Source organism: Cynocephalus volans, chromosome 13 (assembly GCF_027409185.1).
Source record: "Cynocephalus volans isolate mCynVol1 chromosome 13, mCynVol1.pri, whole genome shotgun sequence".
Classification (NCBI taxonomy): domain Eukaryota; kingdom Metazoa; phylum Chordata; class Mammalia; order Dermoptera; family Cynocephalidae; genus Cynocephalus; species Cynocephalus volans.
In genome coordinates, this window is record NC_084472.1 from 66,434,451 (window position 1) to 66,455,295 (window position 20,845).

The window sequence follows — 20,845 nt, forward strand, 5'->3', positions numbered from 1 at the left end:
CTAAATTGGGATATAATTAACATACTATAAAACCATATATTTAATTTACATTACTTTTTTTTCTTGAGTAATTTTGGTAGTTAGTATGGTTCAAGAAATGTATCAACTTTATGTATTCATTGAGGTTCCCAAACTCAGCAGACTCTACCTCCATTTTTGACTGAGGTGAGAGATGGGGTGGGGACAAATTACCCCTGGTTGAGAACCATTGATTTAACTTATCAAATTTACTAGCATAAAGTTGTTTATTCTCTTATTCGCCTATGTGTTTGTTTATATTTATGTATTGATCTACGTCTATGGCCATATGTATATTTTGTAGTGATGCCACTTCTCTCCTTCCTGAAGCATGGATATGGGTAAATCACAGGTGATTTTGTCTTCTTCCTCTATAAGAGTATGAGACTGGCTCCTGGCTGTAGCTTGCCTGTATACTGACTATCCAGGAAGTTAAACTATAATTTCTGCAACAATTGGCTCAGAATGGCCAGGATTTGATTAGTAACTGACAGTTTCCCTAAATTTTGTCCCCCCTTCCAAATTAGGACCAACCATAGAGAACCAAATACATACCCCTAACCCCTCTTGTAGGATGCCTCACTTCTAATTAGCCCATCTACAGCTTCCCCGTGCAGAAGCCTCCAATCATGGCACAGCTGAGGTCTTTCTTTTTTTTACCTTAAAGCTTTCCCCATCCTCCTTCTGCCTTTGAATCTCTGCCCAAATGCAGGTAAAGGTGGCTGACTGCCTAATTATAGAAAGCTCAGAATAAATGGCTTTTGCTTTTCACATTTGGTTGGCCTTTGTTATTTCCACACCACATTCAAGGAGGGGGTAGTTACATGAGGGTGTGGATACTGGGATTCAGGGATCATGGGGGAGCTATCATAGACATCTGAGTACCACAGTGCTTAAGTGGACATCGTAAGTATTCATTCTGCCACAGTTGTTTTTCTTTGCTTCCAATGATTCTTGTCAGAAGTGTTTCTGAATAACAAGTTCTACCTTTAGTATTTAAAAAAAAATTAATTCAGGTGATTTTGTTTATCATGCCACTCCAGGACTGTGTGAGTGCTTTACTGATGTGAGATGAGATGAGAGTTGTGCTATTATTTTGTAAGTTTCCATCCCCACATATAATTCTTTGAGCCCCTTGCCACACGGAGCATGGCACTTTCATGATATGTCTTCGAAAAGCAAGTTTTAATTTTCTCATCAATTGCTCGCTCAAAGATTTGTTCCAGAGGGGAGTTTGGTCATTTGTACTCTTCTCAATTTTTTCATTTCATGTTGAACATAGACTATAATTCATAAAATATATCTGTGAAATGTAAATAAATTTTTAAGTTTGAATAAACACACAACCATTAGTCATGAAAATAGTAGCCTTCAAAATTGAAAATTGAATAAGAGTTTGAATCATTGTCTGTCCTTTATAATCCTTATATACATCAACAGCATCACTATCCACTGAGATGCTCGTTATCCATCTCTTGTTATTCTTATACCAATAAGTTAACAATTACCTAACAAATCACTGAATCATGGCTCCTTGAATATAACTCATCAAGCTTTTTGTCTATCCTACACTTGACCAGAGGACAAGTTATCTGACAAATAGGGAGATGACTGTCATCTAGCCAGATTCACTCTCCAGAGGAGATTGAATATAAGGTAGCGTGAAAACAAACAAATAAATAAACAAACAAACAAAACCATGTGTAGTAGGACAGGCAAAATCTAAGTCCCACAAACAGAAGTGCTCTTACGAACAATGTATGAGATAGAAAAGATTTAAAAAGGCACTCAGTTACGTCAGAGAGAGAATTTGAGAATGGCAAATTTCTACACTGAGAAGTAATAAATGTGCACATCAGAAGTAAAGTTATTACAATCACATTAAGGCCACCAGGCAATTTTAGCTACTGCTGTATCCATTTAAGCACTTATAGTCATGCACCACATGACTTTTCGGTCAAAGACCACATATGCAATGGTGGTCCCAGAAGATTATAATGAAAGTGAAAAATTCCTGTCACCTAGTGGCATAGTAGCAGTTATAACATTGTACCACAATTATTTTTTTTTATGTATAAACTTAGTGTAGCTTAAGTGTACAGTGTTTATAAAGTCTACAGGAATGTACAGAAATGTCGTAGGCTTTCACATTCATTCGCCAGTCACTGACTTGCCCAAAGCAACTTCAAGTTCTGCAAGCTCTATTCATGGTAAATGCTCTATACAGATGTATCCTTTTTATTTTTAATCGTTTATACAGTGTTTTTATTGTACCTTTTCTATGTTTATGTATGTTTAGATACAAAAATACCATCATGTTATAATTGCCTGCACTATTCCGTGTACAGAAACATGTTGTACAGGTTTGTAGCCTAGGAGTCATAGGCTACACTGTAGAGCCTTGGTGTGTAGTAAGCTACACCATTTGGGTCTGTGTAAGTACACTCTGGGATGTTCGCACAATGATGAAATAGCCTTACTACACGTTTTTCAGAACATATCCCTGCCACTGAGCAACACATAATTGTATTTTCAGGAGACCTGGGTGTGCAGCTGCTGAGTTGGTACTGTGTTTCTCATTCCTTCTCCAGGTATCATTTCAACACACCCTCATCGACCAGAGCCCTCTGAGTATGTCTTTTTTTTCTTTTGAAATCTGAAATAGCCTCATCAAATAGTCAGCCAGCATGAAACAAAAAGAGCTAATGAAAGAAAAATAATGACCCCGAAACTTAGTATCCACCAAACCCAATTTCCTTTGACTACATTTTAAGTTGAATAATGCAAATTAGAAAACAGTGATGCCTTTGTGTGTGCTATATTGTTGCTGACATATTTTAGCTACTTTAATTACCAGGCTTTTCTTCGTCATTAAGAATGGTGAAATTTTGTTGGAATCTATGCATTGTTATATTACCAATCAGCCCCCCAGCATATCCTGAAGAAGATATATTAGAATGAATAATACCAGGAAGCAAGTATTTCATAAAACATGTATTTCTAAAAGAATCTGTACTCTACATTATACATAAAGTACTCCACTATATCATTTTTAATTAACCACATGAATCTTATTTTTATGGAAGAAACAAAATTTAACTTTGTTGTTGACTGTAAGATGATACTAATTTACTGCAACAGTATATTTCTCTATAATGGAAATCTTGCTAAAATTTTTTATACATATTTTATTATTTCCTCTTGTAAATGTAGATTTATTGGTTGAAAGACATACCAAATTTTGAGTTTTCACAATGTACTGGTAGATTACCAACACTTCATTACTCCAAATTGTTTATGCCAATTTATACCCCCACTTTCTTATTATTATCGGATTTTTTTTCCATTTTACTTTTAGCTATTTCATAGGCATGACATGTCTTGATTATTTTTATATTTATTAGTCATTTTTTATTATTAATGACATTAGAGTTATTTTTTAATTTTTTTTGTCTTATTTTGAAAATTTCTTCTTTGTGAATGAATTATGGCTTCTGGTCATGCCCACATTTTCTTGTCAAGATTTTCATTTCTTATGATTAGATTTTAAGAGATTTTTTTAAGTGTTGCAATGATATGAAGCTTATGCTTGACTCTAATATTACTTTTATTATTTCCTGTGATGTATTTTAATTTTAATATTTCAATTTGAATGTTTTATTGATATTTTTATTATTATTTATTCCATTTTGCATTTGGTGCCATTTTGGCAAGGTCCAACTGTATGGAGAATATATTACCACCCTTCTTATTCTATGATTGACCTGTATGCCAATCATATATATACTATGTATACTATACTATGTCTGTTTATAAAATATTCTGTGTGCATTAATACTTAGTAACACAAGATTCCTTATTCACCTCATTCTTCAGGACTCAAGTTTCCTGTCGTTTCTCCTCTATTTCAATATTCTTATGTCGATTGTAAAGACACTAATTGCCCCTCCCAAAACATATGTTCATACATATGACCAGTTACAGTTGCCAAGGGTATTGATTTCAATGATTGGACAATACAAGTACTTGTGGCCATCCCATACCAAGAAGAAAGTTTCCTTTATTGGCAAGTCCAGCCTATATTACAGAGAATCAGCAAAGGATGGTACCCTAATAAACAAATATAAAACTAAAAATTTAAAAAAATACTTGGGCATAATATAAATACATGTTAACTACATGTAGTCCCTTTTTCATTTCCCCTGCTACTACTGTAGGTTGGTTCTTTATGAGTTTTTACTTGAATTGCTAGGACAGCCTCCTATTTAAATATATTAATGTCAGCATGTCATTTCTAAGAACACAAGTTGAATAATGTTGTGTACAGGGCTGAAATTATTTAAGGTACAACATTGTTTAGAGGATAGCATGTTACTTCCTTCATTGGAAATAGAAGGACTGTTATGAAATCAGTTTAATTTATCTCTTACCTTTCCTGTATTATATTTCAAAATCAAACTATATCAAAATTTCTGGATTTACTAGAGCAGGACCAGGTGCTTCCAACCTATTGGCACATGAACATGATTCTCCACAGAAATGTATTTTGAATGCAATTTATTTTTTTCTGCTGCATATTCCCAGGACATACACGGTATCCTGAGTTGAACTTAATTACAGCATTCATCACAATCTATTACGTTGGGTTGTTCATATTCCTCTTCCGAACTTAAGTTCCCTGAAGGAAGGGACTGTATTACTCATGATTGTTATCAATGCAACATGGCTATCGTAAAGATGCGGAAGATGCTTGTTTAAGGGCTGAATGTGCGAACTAGTACATGAAGACACCCCTGACTAGAGGAGAACATCTTGTACATGGTATAAAGTTTCCATGAAGGCGCTTCCTCTAAACCACAGTTAAGTCTCCCCTCCCTCTTTTTTTCCTACCACTAGAAAGGACAATTTGTCTGATAGATAAAAATGTAAAAAAAGAGAGTAAACAGGCTAGCATTTTCTTTTCCTAACCCCCTTTTCCCTCTCAGTCAGTGATCTGGATCCCTACCCACAATACGCATTTTCTTCTGCTCTCCTCAGTAGAGCAGTAATTTATGTGCCCCTGAGAGGATATATCAGCTATTTTCCCAAGTGGGTAAAAACTGAATAACCTTGGAATCAAACATCCTGCTCTCCAGTTTGCCAATTAAGGCTGATTTTTGTTTCCATTCATTTGATTCATATCCTAGTCTTTCAATTTGTTTTGAACTCAGTATGGAAAGAAAGATTATTTTACTGGACCCCTGAACCCAAACATTTATGTCCAAATTTTGTCTGATTTTGATAAGGTTTTAGAACTATTCAAACAAAACTTTCAAATGTAAGGTTGTCTTGGTTGGTATACATCTGCTGGCATGTTTTTATGTCAGTGATAGGTAGAAATCAGTTAAGAGTTACTGGAAAGTAATAACTGCAGAAAAGACAATATACACATTAAGTGAAGTCTGAGAGTTACTTAAGTCATCTTATTAACCAGTTTTGCAAAGAAAAAAGCTGACACACTAATAGGTAAGGTGACAATTTAGTGCAATAAGCCAGTAGCAAATTCACTTATTTTGCTTAACTTGTTTGTAGAGATGCTCTCTGAGTTTCATTTTCTGCTGGTTTCTTTGACATCTGTACCACATATTTGCTTTCTCGTTCAAAACATAAATCGCATTCTTCATGTGTAAGTATAAAAAAAATTGTGTTGAAATCTTATTTATCTCAAATTGCTATAGTCTGTGGAAACAATGCAGAAATGACACACTAGTGTTCACAAGAATGAATATTATTGGAATCTTTACACTGAACCTTCTAACAAAAAGACCAAATAACAAAGAAAAAATGACTTACTTTACAATCCTAAAGTGTATTCACATACATGAATAATAAAGAAAATTGCCCACAATAAGATTATTAATTATACATTTGCATATTTTTGTGTTTGTGTATTTGTATGGGCACACATCTAGCAATATAGATGATGGGATAGTTAAAAAAGGTCAAGAGTTGATGTGTTAGTTATTGCTGGGTAACAACCTCCCAACGTTAGTGGTTTATATCAACATTTTTTTTTCTTTTTTTTTAACTCACAGGTCTCCACTGGCTGGAGTTTGGTTGATCTTGTCTGAGCTTGGCTATGCTATCCTACCAACCATGGGTTGTACTCAGATCTGCTCCCTCTCTACCCTCATGTTACTTGGACTAGTGACTCTCTAGGGCATGTTCTTCTCATAGCAGAGAGCAGAAGTGCAAGACAGAAAGCAAAATAATACAAACATAATTACATCTACTGTTTTGTTCATGCTACATCTCTTAATATTTCATTGGTCAGAGAAAACCACATGTCCAAGCTTTACTTTTGCAGGAGGTGCTTCAAAGTCACATGACAAGAAAATGAAGAACTGGGAGCAACAATGTCATCTACCACAGTATTCCAATATCTGGAGTGGTAGACATTCAGGTAATTTTATTCTTGAATCCTTTTTTTTTTTTTTAAAGGGATATTGATTAGTAAGTTTTACAAGGTTGAAAGATAATAAGTGGTTGACTTAGATCCCAATTCATATCTCTCTGGTTCCCAAATTCAGACTTTCATTTCTTTTATATATGAGTAGTAGCTCTGTAAGTAAATCTTTACTCACATTAAAGGCAAAATTTTCTCCTTTAATTCCAATATACTTAGAAATTTATTACATATTATTTTGTGACATTTGTATGATGTTCTTTTGAAGATTTAACTTTATAGTTTACATGTTTTTCTTATTTTTATACTGCTGATATAAACACTTTTAGAGATTTTATCTTGATTTTACGTAGTAATCTTTAGTATCTCGCCTTTTAGTTAAAATCCCAATATTGCAAGACACTGGAAAGATTTATAAATTATCCCCTGAAGAATGCTTTAAATCCTGTCAATATAAGCCCAAGTGTCAATTTGGCTTTTGTCTGAGCAGTTAAGAGACTTCAAGTATGTTTTTCCTCTCCCTCTTCTAACAGGAAATGATAAGTAATCCCGTTCACTGCTTCACATTATGAATATTATGTAGCATTAGCAGTACTTGTGGGGTCAGATGTGCCTGAATCCAAACTCCAGCTCCATGGTTACTACACTGCTTAGGTAGTAACCTAACATCTCTGTCCTACGAAATGCCTATAATAAGAGAGCTAACACTTACTCCAAACCACATTGGTGAAGGTTTTATGAAATTTCTTCTGCAAACTAGCTGGTACAGAAACCACTTAATTGGTAGTTGTAATATGAAATCAAAATTCTTTTTGACATTTAGGAAAAACATAAAAGCTAAAATTCAAAATTTTTTGCTTATATAATTATATATTTATATAGTTATTTCACTTGCCTCTTACTGCTGAATAGAATACAATTCATATGCAATTCAATGCTAAAACTGAGCAAGAAAGAAACAAAAAAGATCACTTCATATAGGGTGAAAATTATTATATTCAATACAAGCATGTTTAGGACAATATGAAAATCAATCATCATCCAATCAATATACATTTATGACAAATCTTCATTTAATATTATATATATTAAAATACTATGCATAGGTGAATCTAAATTAAAACAGAAATAGAAATTTTGAATGTATCCTATCTCAATAAAAATTATTAGAATGGATCCAACCTAAATGTCCATTGATGGATGATTGGATAAGGAAACTGTGGTATATATATATAGCATGGAATTCTACTCTGCCATAAAAAGGAATGAAATTCTCCCATTTGCAGCAACATGGATGAGCCTCAAAAAACTTATGTTGAGTGGAATAAGCACAGCACAGGGGCATAAATACCGCATGTGCTCACTCATATGTGGGAGCTAAGAGAGAAAGAAGGCAGGAAAGAAAGACCACAGTAGTGTGCTGGACTTGCAGAAGGAAAGAACATACCCAAGGATACAAAGTGGAGTGGGGGGGATGGGGGAGGGAGAGGGAGGTGGGAGGTAATTGGGTGGGGGACACGGGGTACAAATGCAATTTGTGGTAATGTGTGTGCTGCCAGTATGAATCTAGCCCTCACATCATGGGCATGAGGCGTGACAATCAGCTTTGTATCACATGAATATCCATAACCAATAAAAATAAATATTTTTTTAAAAAGTCCAATTGGAAAAATAATTATTGGAGTAAAAGAGTTCAAATAATATAAGTTGGACAAAAAATTAAAACAAAACAAATCCTTAAATTTATACCTCCAATCAATAATAGATGATGATAATTTACAAAGCATTTTTCCAGGCAGTTCACTATGCATTTGTGTTAATAATGCACTTTAACATAAGAGCATAAAATATATATTTGGTCAACTTTTTTTCATTCAAAAAAAAGTTTGAACAAATTATATGTTCACATTTCATTGATAAACATGATACAATTATCTTTCTTGTTTTCCTGATTCACCATCATTCTGTCATGACCATGATGTTTGTTTTCTTCCCTAAACCTTCATCACCAACAGGTTGCTGACATAGTACATTAAAACATATCTCTTTTGTGATCACTTATTTGATGAATAGTTGCTCTGAATGCCCTTTCATATGTTAATAGACCACTGGACATTTTCTTTTGCAAATTGTCCTCCCCTTGTTTTCTATATGGGTGTTATTCTTTTTAATTGGTTAGCAATATTTCCTTGCATGTGAATCAATTTATCATTTGCCTTTTACATGCTCGACTAATATTTTTCCAAGAATAACACCAATCTAACTAAATTTCTTGCAAATTTTAACAAGTGTTTTATATTATTAAGTCACCAATACTATGTTTGAAATATTTAAATGTATCAATATTAGTTCATCTATGTTTATTAAATAACCATAAAGACACTTTGTTTTAATCTAAGATCACTTGTGTTTATACTCACAACTGCTTCTAACATAATTATTATTATTCTAACATATTGTATCATCATACTTTATCACTTGCTGCTATATGGAGTTTATTTTGTGATAGTTACTAAAAATGTGTCAGTGGTCCCAGCATCATTTTTATTTTTTCACTGATATAAAATTGAAATATTATGAGACACAAAATTGTATAATTTTGAATCTGCTTTTTTTTTTTTTTGCTATTTAATCTTTGGCTTGTCTATATAATTGTGTTTCATTACTTGTTTATTTTCATTATTGAAAGTTTTGAATGTTTTTATACAGGTAGAACAAAATGCCACATACTATACTTTATTTTTTCTAATTACCTGCTTGTGATTTTTCTTTAAAATTAATAAGGCATTCAACTATTTTTAATTATGTAATTTTCATTTACAGCCATTTAAATTTAAAGAAACATGCTTAAAATAGTTCATCATTCAAACAAAGACATGTTTACTCATTTATGCAATACTTTCACCCCCTGCACATTTTCACGATTATGTACATTGAACATATGTTTTGCTAAGTTTATTTTCACTTACATTGCATTTATTCTAGAAATGGAATCTTCTCCTTTGACCTATTTTTTACTATATATGAGGAAGCTATTGATTTAGATTAATTTATAGGTAGGAAACTTACTGAATTATTTCATGTTTGTAATACGATACTAATTTTTTCATTGCTTAAAATATGTTTCTTTTATATTATTTATCTGTCTCATTGAATCAGTTAAAAGTTCTAGAACACTATTACATTTCTTTAAAGGATAGGGAAAGCTTTGTCTCCCTCCCTCCTTTAGCTTGGCTTCTCAAGCCTCCCCATTAAGCTTTCTCCACTTTGGTCGACACTTTCATCATGGTAGGAAAGCATTCCTCTATTCCCATTTTAGTGGATTACTTTGCCAGGGATGCTTTTTTGGCATCGTTTAAAAAATGTGTACACTTCTTACTTTGACTGGTTAATATTACAAAATATATTTAGTTAATTTTCAGTTCTGAACCAGCCCTACCTTGCCAAAATAAATCCTATTTGTTTGGGTGTGTTATGCACGTGATGTTTTATCAGATTATATATGTTAATATTTTATTTACAACATTGCATCGATATTTATAAGTAAAATATTCTCTATATGTCATCCTCTCCAGCATAGCACTGCTCTATATATATACTGAGAAGTTATATTTTTCTGTGCGCTGTTGAACTGTATAATCAGCATGGGAGTTATCTATTCCACCTAATTTGCAAGAATTCACCCATAAAACCATCTGGATATGGAGAATTTGGAGGCAGAAGCTGTTTTAAAGAGTTCTAATTTTTTTCACAGATCTCAATCTGCTTATATGTTCTATATCTCCTAGATCTATTTTCTCTATGTCTTTTTTTTTTTCTAATGCACTTATTGGAATGCCAATATGTTGTTATCCATTCCCGATTAAAAATTATTCGGTTTTCTTATTGTAAATCAATAATTTATTGAGCACAAAGCAAGTGCCGAGCACTCTGCTAAACGCTGAAGATGGAGTACTAAGAAAAACAACGTCTCTGTCTTCATAGAAAATACATACAAGACTGTCCAAAAACATGGAAACAAGGAAATACAGAGCGATGGAAAGCCAGCGAAGCGATGGAGAATCACTGCCGGACACTCCCATATAGTGTTATTTGACCGTCTCCTGCCTATTGAACAGTCTAGGTTTTCTTAACCTCTAACTCCCATAATCACACCTTTTAAACAAGTCATCATCCATTACTACTCCAGCTCCAAAGTTAAAATTATGTATTCTAGTGTTAGACCCCATCCAAGTTTCCTTCAACTTGCTCATAAGTACCCCAACCATAACAAGTTTTAAACCATGTTGATTATAGCAGACCACCTATTACACTACTTTCCTCATTTCTCTTCTTATTCAAATTAAATTTCTCATGAATAAACAAGGTGCGATCTTAGGTAAAACATTTACATCAGCAAAACACCATTAGATGTTGAGTGACGTGCACTTCCACTGGCGATGATTTCACAGCTCAGCACCATGATGCCACAGCTGGTAGAGTATTCTACCTTTACCGTGTGGCCACACGATCAGGTCAAAATAGATGTCGAAAATTGAAACTCGCCTCTTTTTAGAAGTCCTAATTTTCTTATTAATGTCTACACCTGTTAAGTTCAGCACTTTTAGTAGTGACAATCATAAATGAAGACCATTTTATTCACTGAGGGGTTTTGGAACTTTTTTATCCTATGGTCTCTGTAGGATTTTAAATTTTTTGAAACCCTTCAAACTCTTTTTTGGACTAAATTTACCCATGTGTTTATATTTGGTTTTCTGTTCTTTCTTTTGTATTATTATATTTGAGATATGTGGAAATAGCAGTGTGTGTTTGTGTGTGTGTGTGTGTGTGTGTGTGTGTGTGTGTGTTTATACAATATAGTATTTGGGAGAAAAGATGGGCCTTCCACCCCCTTTAGAAGCATTAACTATTCTCTAATAAAAAATAGATTAAAACAATTCAGACAAACTAAAACATTATCTTTTATATTATTCCTGGATATTAAGGCAAATTATATTTAGTGTGACTTTGAATGTTATCCCTCCTGATAAGCAATAATTCATTAATACAGTAACAGGATTTACCTTCATAGGCAGCTAAATTAATGAGTTAATCATTAGGAGTGAACATCCTTTTTCACTTATAATGAAATAGAAAGGACTTTTGAAATCCAATGTAGCAATCACTGGGTGAATATGCTCCCTTTAGAAGCTTCGAATTCAAATTATGAAATACAGAAAAGAAAGAAGGAGCAGGTGCAAAGAATTATTTTACCTAGTCATTCATGCATATCTGAAGCTATTCACACTTCCATTTACTCAATGGAGTTGTTGATTATTGCTTTCTTGCTTGGATGGAAGGAGTATGACAATATCAAAATGGTGTCCTGGGAGAGGAGTTTGAGACTCACAGCAGATGGAGAAAGCCAGCTCCTGTCACACTGGATGTCGTCAGTGCCAGATGTTTTAACAAAGAATCATTTCTGACTAATTTCTTTTCTAGAGAGAACCTTTTATTAATTATCTTTCCTCTGTCTTGCAATGAAGTGCAAGTGTTTAAAGATGGCCCTGAGAAGGGTTTGCAGTTAATTAAAGTATATTTTGCTCCTGAGTGGTTTTTTTTTTTCTACTTGCTGGAGGCCAAATGTTATTATAAAACAGCCACACGTGAGGAATTGTGTTCCAGGCTCAAAACTGTATATCTTCCTCATTTGAGTAAGAAAAAGTTTTTTAATGGAGTTAAAGATAAATCGATATCTTTGTAGTTTGAGGAATCTTTAAATACTTGTGTCTAAGGTTAGAAAGTGTTTACAAAGTAGACTAATAGATACTTTTAAAAATAGGATTGCATTTATGATAAAAATAGAAAAGACATCTTATTTGCAAACCTAATTTTCTTTTCGTTCAGGTTGATTCTCTCTATTAACTTATTTGTCCATGTAAAGGACATGCTTACTATGCATTTACCTTCAAATTTTCTTCTATTGGCAAAGAATATTAGGTGGAGCAAAGTATATTTGCACAAAGAACATGTGATTGTATGATTGTATAACTCTCCAACATATGCTTATTTTCTATCAAAATGAAAGGCAATTCAGGCAATTCAGTATAGTTTACTCTTCATTACTCATTGAAAATGTCTTTCCCTTTTGCCAATACATTTTCTCTTTTCTCTTTATACTTTTCACTGTGTACTTATACGTAGGAACTCTGAACTTGATAGAAATAGGAAGAATATTTCTTCGGTTGTCATTCAGAGAGGTGATGAGCATGCTGTTGTGTGACTCAGTTCAGCTACTTTAGGGCAGAACTGCTTCACATATCTACCCATAACATTAACAGAGGGCTTTGTTATGCTGTGTAAAAGACTGTCATGTTAAGGTTCACTTAGAATAATTTTCTCAAGAGATGGTGAGAGCTCGAAGCCAGGCTTTGGCTACAAGGAAAGGTAACAAAGAGACAGCAGAGAAAGGACGTTGACTTGATGGATGGGGAAAGAGGTTTGTGATCATTTTTTTCTTAGTGTTGGGTGATGGAGTGGGTGGAAGTGACCTTTAAGAAGTGGAAGACTAGGGGAAAACATGTGTTGCAGAGATGGTGTGGAGAAGATGAGAACATTTTAACACAGTGGACTCACTCTGCAGCATAGCTTTTCTTCGTTTATAAGACAACTAGCTAAGTCCAGCAGAAATTTGTGTTGCATGTATGTTAGTTAGGTTTTTTTTTTTTTTTTTGTCTTGATGATGGTGTTCATTTGTTTTGTTATTATTTGCTCTTTCTTCCTGCTATTCTGAAAATAGCATCAGGCCCCACTTGCTGATGGCCTCAGAAGAAAAGTATTTGGAGCCACGTCTCCTCCAAATACTTACTCTTTGCTGCTGCATAGTGGCTGGTATTTTTGCCACCTGTGCCCATGAGAACTTCTTGACAAGTGTGGATCTAGAAGAACTACCTTAGGCTTCTCCGTTCTAGGACCTCTGTGCCATCCCTTCAGTGCTGCCCGCTCCTTCTACCCTCTTGTACCAGGCCTGATATGCTAAGAAGAGGCCGATAGAATTTGAAAGTTTTATTATTTTCCTTGCAGAAGGCCTAAGTATCAAACCATACTATTATATCATTTATTAAGACAAAGAAAATTAGCTGTGAGACTCTTAGCTAGTCACTGACATTTTTTTGTGGGGGTTTCAGGTGATGTCCACTCTCTCACTGTCTGAGAAAATGATTCTTGGAGATAAATGCTGCCAAGGAATATGTTTAAAGAAGAACGTAAAAGTCCGTCAATGAAATATCTCCAATTATCATCCTCATTTTAATTCTTCTGTTATGTTTGGGAGAAAATGTACGAAGAAATATACGATACATTCTTTATCCTGAAGAGCTTTGAAATGCATTTATAGTTATGACTTACAAAAAGAAGGAAGGATGAGCGTACACACCGGTTGCCTCCAAATCAGAGTATATGACTCTAGAAAATAAAGTGCACGCTGTGCAAATTCAAGAAGGAGGCTGAATTAGATTTTATTTCTGCTGCAAATTAGCATAAACTAGATGGCTTAAGACTAGATGAATTTATTATATGATAGTTCTAGAGGTCAGAAATCCCAAATCATGTTTTTTGAGCTAATATCCAGGTGTCAGAAGGGCTGGTTTCTTCTTGAAAAAATTGAAGATACATTATCCCAGTTCATCACTATAGAAACCTCCATGGCAGGTACTCATATCTTCAAATGAGCTTCTGTGTCACACAATGGTTAAGGAATTTGACCAAGATCACAGAAAAAGGAAGTGAAAATTTCAGTTAGGAATCAAAGCAGAGTGAAGATATTAGTGACTTAAACAAGACAGCTTTATTTTTTACCTTTCTCATCATGAGAAGTCATAGGAAGGCAGCATACCTGGTGTCAGTCCACCTGGGATCATGAACGTGGAGTGTGCTGGCTTTTGCCTTTGTTAGCCGTGGGGTGGGTCCTGCCTTCATGATGTAACCGCTGCTCCTCCTGCCTCCTGTGTATGGGAGCAACACCTTCGAGTCAGCTTTTCCCTTGCAGTCAATGAGTTTTCCCAAAGGCCTTAAGCATTAATAAATTATTCCCTCGTACTTTCTATTGGCAAGGAAGATTTATTTTTATTGTTGCTGTTATCACTGTTCATTGTTGATTTTGTTTTTAAGTCGGTACTTTGCTGTTCTCAATAACAGAAGAGTTCAGTATGGAAAAGGAAGATACTGGGTATGCAACATTCTCTGAAAATCATTCCCAGATTTTGTGATTACAGAATCTTTATTTCCTCACATCGTGAACCTGAGGAGTTGATAAACCCACTTGAATTTAAAATTTTGAAAATATTCCTCATCGTTTTGATACTGAATCATAAGTGTACACACTTTCTCACCCCTATGTAGTGTTTCAATTATTCCCAAATCCTTTCTGAGCTGATTTGTGTTTCCCAGTCATTTGATAAAACTGCTTCAAACCACACTACTTCTGCATGTAAAGATCTTACTATCAAACAATTGTTTGAAAAGTTAAATAAATTAAAATAAACCTAATATACTAAAGTTACTTCAAATCACTGCCAGAGACACAAAGTTTATCTACAGCTGTAAACAAAAAGTAGCGCCATATCCCCACCATCCTGTGTTCAAGGGCTTGCAGGTGAGCATCTCCTTTAGTTCTTTATATAAAAATGTTAGATTCCTCAGGGATTAATACTGGCCCATCCTTCTCTGTCACTAGGTAATCTCTTACACTCCCATGATTAAATTCCACCAGTATACTAATAAAATCCTAATTGTATTATTTTATTTATTATATTTATTATTTCATGAGTTACCCAGTCATACTTCCGCCACCTCATTGATAGCTGAGCTCAGGTGTTTCACAGGTTTCCGTAATTTATGAGATCCAGCTCTGAAGTCCTGATGATATTCCACAATGCTTCTTCTGGTTTTCACACACATTTTTTAAAGTAAATATCTAGATGTATTCACTTCCCTCTCCCTTGACAGTCACATTTAACTCATCCCTTTAATCTAATCCAATCTAATGGGCAAGGACAAATGAGGCTCAGCACACTTGTGTTTCTTACAAGACTGCTATGAACTCTGCATTTCAGACACTTGAGTTTTAGAGCCTGTCACATACACACATGCATGCAAACATACATGCACACACATGCGGGGAGCCCAAGAATTCCTCAGACCTTCTCTGAAAACCTCTGCCTTCCTGCTAAGGCTCACCTCATCACTGCCAAACTCTCTGCGAGTTGCTAGTGCCCCAGCAGTTTCCTTCTGCGCAGTCAGGGCAGTTGGGAATCTCAGTCTCCTGACCAAGTTCAGCGATTCCTGAATGAAGGCACAGGCAGAAGTTATTCTACGTCACTGAGGTTCATTACTCCCCAGAGGCCTGTCCTGGTCGCTGTCTTGGCCGCTAGACATGCTTTCAAAGAGATGAGTCTTCTATTTTGTGTGGCTTTTCTAGTTCTATCTGGGAGTGCTGGTCGTGGCATTCCCTTTTACTTTGGAGAGGGAAAACAGCTCCATATTATAAATATTAACCTCTATTTTCTTCTTTTATTCTTATGTTAGTATTTATACTGTGTCTAAAAGTTATTTAAATAGAACATATGAAGTAAGGTTTTATATTGTACTTTAAGAGTAAGTTATTCTAACAATTACTGAAATTTTCATGTCCTACAAAATGTTACAAAATAGTTTATTTTAAAATATAATGAATTACTATTAATGTCAACATATTTACCAATACATCAAATTTTTTCTTAGGATATGTTGGAATCTTTCTCATTTTTTATTATTAAATTATGTGTCCTAGCATGAGTATTGACATATAATGCCATGTAGCATGAATATATCTCGGTGGTTCAAGAAAAGACTTTAAATTAGGGAGAATTTATTTTTTTTCTTTTTGTGGTATCAATTTAGTAGATGTTTACTTATATCTCGGAAAATAGTTTTTCATACTTACCTGTTCATTAAATAATATAACTTTGAACTGGTACTGAAATTTAAATTGATCATATAATGCTGAGCAAAGTATGTATTCTTTTATATATCTACAAGGATTGGATTAGGGAGCGTTGGCTTAAATTGCTTTTCTCCCACTTAAGATCAATTGACTTTAGGATCAACTTCTGCGAGGTAAGTTTGGGAATTAGAATAAATTTATTAAAAAGTTGTGAGAATTGCATGAAATAATACCTTAAAAGTCTCAAACACAGTACACTGTAGTGATCCAATATATGTTTAAGTTCAGATCCATATATTCAAAAAATGAGAGGAAAGGATAGCAATATTCCTGTGCTGAACTTAACTGAGGATGCTCAGTTTCTGAATAAGGAAGCAAGAGGAGAGGGTGTGGGGAGGGACAAAGGAAGAAAGGAACATGAAAACACACACACAATGGGTTGCATTCAATCCCTAGTCTTCCCTATCCTACCCTACCAATTTGTTTTAAGGAGTCACTCTTGAAATTTGCTCTTTTGGCACATTACCAAACGAATCAGTTATTCGCAATTAATTCAATTTATGAAAAAGGAGAAAATGATGAATGTACACAATTCTCTGTTGCATTATATCTATGGGATAAAATATAGTTTTAAAACTTCAGTAAAATCTAGAATTCACAGAAAAATAATGTTTTGTTTTGTCTCCAAAAGGGGAAGAAACAGAACGGGAAAAGGTTTTTGTAGAAATAGAAGCATTGTTTTGTAAAATTAAATTCCTGTAAATCCTGTTATTTTTATTAGCTTATAATTATTGCTAATGTTACCATTTTTTAATTCCTTTCTGAGGGACTTAACCTAGAGCAGCTCTGCTAGTACTGTCTCTGCTGCATAAAAACCACAGGGGCCTTTGCTTTAACAACCTGTGAGAGGGCAGGACCTTTCCACCTAACAGCATCCTCCCAGCTTGCTCGGCAAAGCAGCTAGCAGGCGTCCTGCATCATCTAGATCCTCCTGGTGTGAGTGATATTGCAGAACACGGACTCTTCTCACAGTGTAAGGAACAGAACAGCTCTCATTAGTTCACAGGGAGATATCTTCTTCATCCTTCCATTACTGGCAGAAGTGAGACAGGGGCAGAAATAATGAAAATAATTATCTTTATTAATCCTTCTTGCACTCAACACTCTGACACATCTGGTTGAAGAATACCAGCTTCTTAAATCTGGATTTTAAAAATGTCTTTTTGTGAATTCTTCATATAGGCATGATTGTTTTCACATTGGTATCTGAAGCTATGAGATTACCATCCAAGTCCAATTTTGACATTCAGCAACAATCAGATTTACACATTTCTAACTTGATCTTTTAAATATATATTTATTAAGAATATTCATGAGATACAAAGCTAATTGTCACCCCTTGTGCCCATGATGTGAGGGCCAGGTTCATACTGGGGGCATACCCACTACCAGAAATTACTTTTGTACCCCATGTCCCCACCCAATTATCCTCCACCTTCCCTCCCCTTCCCCTCGCCCCCCCCCAGCTTTATAGCCCTAGGAATGTTCCCTCCCTCTGTAAGACCAACACACTACCATCTTTCTTTCCATCCTTCCTTTCTCTCTTAGCTCAGACATATGAGTGAGCACATGTGGTATTTATCCCTCTGTGCTTTGTTTATTTCACTCAACATAAGTTTCTCCGGGTTCATCCATGTTGTTGCAAATGGGAGTATTTCATTCTTTTTTGTGGCAGAGTAGTATTCCATAGTGTATATGTACCACTGTATCCTTATCCAATCATCCATCAATGGACATTCAGGTTGGTTCCATATCTTGGCTATTGTAAACAGAGCTGTGATGAACATGGGAGTGCAGGTATCTCTTCGACATGATGATTTCCATTCCTCTAGGTATATAATCTTTTTATGTCTCCTGTAACACAAGAAAAAGCAAGATATCACAACAAATGCCCACCCATAAAATCACCAAGGTCTGCACATCTGAATGCAAATATTAAGAAATGAATGTCATGTAGGTCTCTAGAAAATTAAGTTTATGTAAAACTTAAAAATTAGCATGTAAGAAATGTGTTTTATGTTATGTTTCTGGCATAAAACATATAATTTTTTTGGTCTTTTTTACTGTTGATTTAAAAACATGTAGACAGTTATTCTGTTATAGCTACTTGCAGTCATAACCTTTTTTGGACCTTTTGAAATCAGGAAATAACTGATACTTGGCATTCACTTGACCACTAGAGCCAAGAAATGGCCCAGGACAGGCTCTATCCAGAGAGAGAGAGAGAGAGAGAGAGAGAGAGAGAGAGAGAGAGAGAGAGAGAGAGAGAGAGAGAGAGAGAGAGAGAGAGAGAGTGAGAGAGAGAGAGAGATGTCCCCAGTCATCTTCTGTCAAATATGATACTTTCCAATTCATGATGAGAGAGAGAGAGAGAGAATGGCAAAGACAGCAATACTGGCAGAGACAGAATATATTACTCTTCAGCTAAACCTGTCAGGGAGGAATCTGTGCACCCCACATGGGCAGAAAGACAGCTGCACTTCATCCTGCGAGATGTCCTCATTGTACTACATGTCAAAATCCTAAATGACATTAAAATCACCTGTCAGATCGAGGGGGAAGGTCTATATTGTTCTCGCTTCTCTCCGTCCCATCTTTCATGGGAGATTTTAAGTGACTCTAAGCTCTAGAGTAATGTTTATTTACATATGTATTCTTTATTCAACACTAAAAAAAGAGTGGTGCCCATGAATAGATTTCTGACCATCAATATCTATTCTCTCTAAGAAAGATTTTGGCCATTTTTTTTAATTGCCAACCTGTTGCTCTCTCAAGAGAGAAAGGATCAGCAGAAATGTTTCTTATTTTACCATCCTGCTGCACTTCTTTTTTCCCCTTAGAAATTTATTATTGGAAATAAGACTAAATATCCCCACTGCTGATAGTCATAGGATTGTCTAATGATACCACCTACTCCATTTTTCTCTACTTCACTATATGCTAAAAAAAAAAAAAAAAATGGTTTTGTGAATAAAGGAAAAGAGAAAGCATAGCTGAGATGTCTCAGGAGTGGTGGGATTAATATATAATACATACTGGAGCCCCTTTTCTCTGTGCATTAAAACCATCTTGTGTTCTTACACATACAAAACTGGTTTGGAAGATATTCTCCTGGCAAAATCAAAGATGTATGTAAAGCCTCACGTACTTATAGAATAACTTATTTTATAATCTACATTTTCCCATAAAAATATTAAATAAATATTAAATACATATTAATGGTTAAACTTGGCGGATGTTATACTTCTTCACCTTTTGAATATTTAATTTTATTCCATCTATAAGACTCCTGAAGTCCCATTATTAATAAAAATTAGTCAAATTTCCTTAGAAATTATTCTAAAATATTTCTATAATATTTTACCACGTATTAGGAGTATGTTATAAAATACATTTTTCTAAGATTTATTTTGTATGATCATTTTTTTTAAAAAGAATGCTATTCCAAAGTCACCTTAGCGTGATAATTTTTAAGAGACACAGGCTTCCCAAGACTCAGAATTCTGCGCTCTGCCCAGACAACCAGGGGACAATCAGGATAGTACTGGATACTAATGAAGATGAGAGGCAGAGAATGCAGAACAGCATTAATCTCTCACCTGTCTTGAGTGTTCTTGGAATCCAGACAGGATAGTGTTGGAAAGCTGCTTGTTATGGATCGGTTGCCTCACCTGGAGAGCTGCTCTGCTTATGTATAGACCCATTACTCTGGGTTGTGGGACCCTAATGGACAAATGCAAGCCAGCCCAAGATTTCAGTCACAGTCACTGCTCAAGACAACCGCCAGTGGAGCCTTCCTAAAAAATAACTCTGTATAGATTTCAGGACGTGGGAAGCTAAAGAATTTTCGTAGGTAGTTTGTGGATTGTAGAAAACTCCCTAGAGTCACAAGACACTCAAAAAGTGCACTTCTCATAGCAAGAGTGTTCTGGGAAATAGTAACACAAAGTCATGTTTGAAAGAATAGTCTTGGGCAGCTCAGAAATTTTATACTTTGCTACTTGAGACGGTTACATCTTTTGTCAATGGTCACTGTTTGTCACCATTGCCCAAGAGTTTTGCTTTACTCTATGTCTTACTTCAAAAAACTCCAACTTTATTTGAAGGGAAAAGTTTGTTGCAATTTTTGTTTGTTTTGTTTTTGTTTGGTTTGGTTTTAGTCTTTTGGTTGGTATGATTCTAAACTCTTCTAACATTTTAATAAGGATTATTTTCCTCAAACTTGAAAAAATTAGCTTAATATTTGTAATAACACATGGTTAATTTTTCTATAGTAGATTAGAGGGTTGTAAAGATATATATGTATATGTGTATATATATAAATCAAAATATTTGGGCACATATCACCTTACTCTAGTGTG